The sequence below is a fragment of the Limulus polyphemus genome, unplaced genomic scaffold, assembly GCF_000517525.1.
Source record: "Limulus polyphemus unplaced genomic scaffold, Limulus_polyphemus-2.1.2 Scaffold9330, whole genome shotgun sequence".
Taxonomy (NCBI): domain Eukaryota; kingdom Metazoa; phylum Arthropoda; class Merostomata; order Xiphosura; family Limulidae; genus Limulus; species Limulus polyphemus.
This window is the reverse complement of record NW_013674940.1, coordinates 13,994-18,425: the sequence shown is the minus strand read 5'-3', so window position 1 is coordinate 18,425 and position 4,432 is coordinate 13,994.

Sequence of the window (4,432 nt, the reverse complement as noted above, 5' to 3'; positions counted from 1 at the left end):
TGACAGCTCGCTGTGGATTGAGGAGTTCGAAGTGAATTACTCCTTTGATGTCCACCAAATGCAAAGCATCACTTTCTGTGGATGGAGTCCAGGTTTTGGGGCCGGAAGTGGTTTTTGTCTAGACTGAGCCATTGTTTTTGGCATTTAATATTCAATAGAGAATCCATTTTTCATAACCAGTGACAAATCTGTCGAAAAATGGTTCACGCGCATTACGCGCCAGAAGAGACGAAGCAACGTTAACAAGTTGGAAACGATGATCATCAGAGAATTCATGAGGCACCCAAACACCTTCTTTATGGAATTTTCACACATTCCTTGGATGTTTACGTAATGTTTCATGAGAGACATGCAATTTCAGAGCCATTTCACGAGCGTGTTGCCTTGGGTTAGACTCAACAAGCGTCTTCAGAACATGAATATTAATTCCAACATGTCAGCCCCTGCCATCACAGTTTTTAAGACTAAAGTCACCTGAACGAAATTTGCTGAACCATCGTTGACACTTACGAACGTTCAAAACATTTCCATAAACTTCTTTGATATTCTTTATGGCTACAGAGGCGTTGTTTCCCTTCTTGTATTCAAACAACATTACATGCCGAATGTGTGTCTCGTCGTGTTGCCACCACTATAAGGAATTATAGTATACTAAACTTTACACATTATATAGGCTACACTAACGTGACGTTTAGGCGGTTCGTTTAACTATTACACGTGACGTACGTTTTTTTTTGTTGTTTTTTTTTGGGGGGGGTTAATGAAAGTGGTCCAAAACGCGACATTAATTTCTTGACGACCCAACAGATTAAAAATATGGATAGCTATAAATAGCTATAATTACAGATACTTGTGTTGGGATGATAAACAAGACTTTATAATCTATGCAAGAATCCCTGTAATTGGTTTCTTCAAATACAGAAGTATATCTGTTTTTGTTTGTTGTTGGTATTTAAACTATTATATTTGTTCCCTAAATAGTTGAACTAAATTGATATGTAAATCAAAATATTAAGACCCATCGTTTTAAAATATAAAGCAGGTTAACAGCCTTGTGTTTAGCTTAGAATCTGCGGGTTCACGTCATGTTACCACAAAAAAATTGCGCTCTTCAATTTGCCCCCCCCCAGTGGTACAGCGGTATGTCTGCGGACTTACAACGCTAGAACCCGGGTTTTGATACCCGTTGTGGGCAGAGCACAGATAGCCCTTTGTGTAGCTTTGTGCTTCATTACAAACAAACAACAATCAATTTGGGGCCATAGATGCATAATAAATGTGACAGTCAAATATCTACTATGCGGTTAGAGAAGAGTAGCCCAAATAATGGCGGCGAGTGCTGTTGACTAGCTTTCTCTCTCTAGTATATTGGATTAAAATTAGGAATGTAGCGCTGACAGCCCTTGTAGCCTTGCGCAAACACCCAAACACAAACAAAGAGCAAAACCTTTGCCTGACGGGGCCCGGCATGGTCAGGTGGTTACGGTAGTCGACTAGCAAACTGAGGGTCGCGGGTTCGAATCCCCGTCACACCAAACATGCTCGCCCTTTCAGCCGTGGGGGCGTTATAATGTGACGGTCAATCCCACTATTCGTTGGTAAAAGAGTAGCCCAAGAGTTGGTGGTGGGTGGCGATGACTAGCTGCCTTCCCTCTAGTCTTACACTGCTAAATTAGGGACGGCTAGCGCAGATAGCCTTCGTGTAGCTTTGCGCGAAATTAAAAAAAAATAACAGTTGCCTGACGGACATTTTGGGTCACCCGTACATACTGTTTAAAAATAGGACGAGTGAAATATATTAGACTATACTATCTGTGAGTTATCTGAGGAGTTTCAATTGATTGATATGTGGCACCGCGGTGTCGTTTAGAATCCACTTAGGATTACTGCGTTTTATGTTCAGACTTCTGTTTCGCTATAAATCTACAACGGAGTACTTTTATTTTCAGACTTTTGTTCCTTTATAGATTCACGTTGAGTTATTGTTGTTTTTTCTTCAGGCTTCTGTCGCGTTAACTAAGAATCCACACTGGATTACTTTGTTTTTCGTAGACTTCTACTTCATTATGAATCCACACTGGATTACTATGTTATTTCAGACTTTTGTTCCTTTAAGAATCCACAGCGATGTATAGTGTTCTTATGAGACTCCTACTTAGTTATGAATCCACAAGGGATCATTGTTTTTCTTCTCTTTCAGACTTCTGTTTCGTCAAAAATCCACACGGATTTTTTTTTCTTAGATTTCTGTTCCTTTAAGAATCCACAGCTATGTATAGTGTTTTTATGAGACTCCTACTTAGTTATGAATCCACAAGGGATCGCTGTTTTCTTTTCTTTCAGACTTCTGTTTCGCCAAAAATCCACACGGATTTGTTGTTTTTTTTTTCTCAGGTTTCAGTTGCGTTAAGAATCCACACCAGTTTAATGCGGTTTTCTAAGAATTCTGTTTCTATTCAATGTCTTATCCTTCATCTTTAGTAACACAACGATGTGGTATAAAAATACATTAAAAATCTAAACAAGTTGACTTAAGATATAATATCCAACCCCAAGTCATTCGTAATTTATCAATTTTAATTGACATTATCATTATCGGGATTAGTTTAATTTATTTCTATCGTATATAATAATAATAATAATAAAAAAACGTGTCGTGAACTTTACTTTCCTGTATGTAAAGGACAGCAGACAGACAAACATGTGCAGTTTCGGATTCTCGTTTCGATGAAAACAGACTGAAACATGCTTTTAAACTTGAGCAACGTGTTTGAAATACCTGGGTGACAAGAGATGGGACTCGGTCCATTATAAATTCTAATAAGCCTGTGGAATGTCTAGAGGGTGAAACCCACGAAGTTGAAAAAAAAAAAAAGTGACCTAAGCGCCCTCTAGTGCCACTCCCTTGCGGACATATCTGTGATCAATCATAAATTTGGATATATATATATATATATAAGTAAGGATTTTATTATCCCTTAATACAATTTAACGTAACAATATTTATTTCATAAAAGATCTACATCAAAAGCGCACGGTTGAAACAGCATTTAAGCTGATGAAATATTTCTTTGTTATTGTTTTAAAATGAAGATTAACGTTTCGATAAGATCGAGATAGTCAGGAATGGAGTAGTATATACAGTCTGAGAATCAGCACGAATAATGGAAGGCGGAAATCACGATAGATCTTCAGGATTTGCCTACGCTTCGGTAACAGGTGTATCTCACATAAATCACTCTTCCACTACAATCAGCACGGGACCTTCGCCTCAGGTGTTGCGAGCTAACAAACACGTGAACTAGAACTTCAAGATTCCCTAACAAACAGAGAGAGAGAGAGAAAAAAAGGGGGCTTTACATGGCTACTGTACCCTGTAACCCCGCTGTCGCGTGTTTAGTGGAGGCTTTTAGAGGTTTGTTTCCTTTCTCTCTTGCTTTTTTTTTAGAGAGGGTCACGAATTTTATATTAAGGTTGCTGTTGTAAACGTGTATAAAAATGGAACTTTTTCCGCCTCGAGTTTAATCTCCGGAAATAATTAGGTTCATTTTCAAGGGAACTTAAAGGATGAAACAGTCCCTTACTTTGAAACAACTTAAATGTCTGCAAATCTGGTAGAACGTAGGAGCAATTCGTGGGAACCTATTCAACAGTAAAACAATTTAAATGTTTCCAAAACAGACAGATGTAGGAACCGATTCAACAGTGAAACAATGTAAATGTCTCAAAATCAAACAGAACTTAGGAGCAATCCGTAGGAACCTATTCAACAGTAAAACAATTTAAATGTCTCAAAATCAAACAGAACTTAGGAGCAATCCGTAGGAACCTATTCAACAGTAATACAATTTAAATGTCTCAAAATCAAACAGAACTTAGGAGCAATCCGTAGGAACCTATTCAACAGTGAAACAATGTAAATGTCTCCAAGTTAGACAGAACGTAGGAATAATCTGTAGGAACCTATTCAACAGTGAAACAATGTAAATGTCTCCAAAGCAGACAAATGTAGGAACCTATTCAACAGTTAAACAGTTTAAATGTCTCCAAAACAGACAAATGTAGGAACCTATTCAACAGTTAAACAATTTAAATGTCTCCAAAACAGACAAATGTAGGAACCTATTTAACAGTAAAACAATTTAAATGTCTCAAAATCAGACAGAACGTAGGAACAATCCGTAGGAACCGATTCAACAGTGAAAAATGTAAATGTCTCCAAATCAGACAGAACGTGGGAACAATCTGTAGGAACCTATTCAACAGTGAAACAATGTAAATGTCTCCAAAGCAGACAAATGTATTAACCTATTCAACAGTTGAACAGTTTAAATGTCTCCAAAAAAGACAAATGTAGGAACCTATTCAACAGTGAAACAATGTAAATGTCTCCAAACATTTGTCTGTATTGGAGACATTTACATTGTTTCAC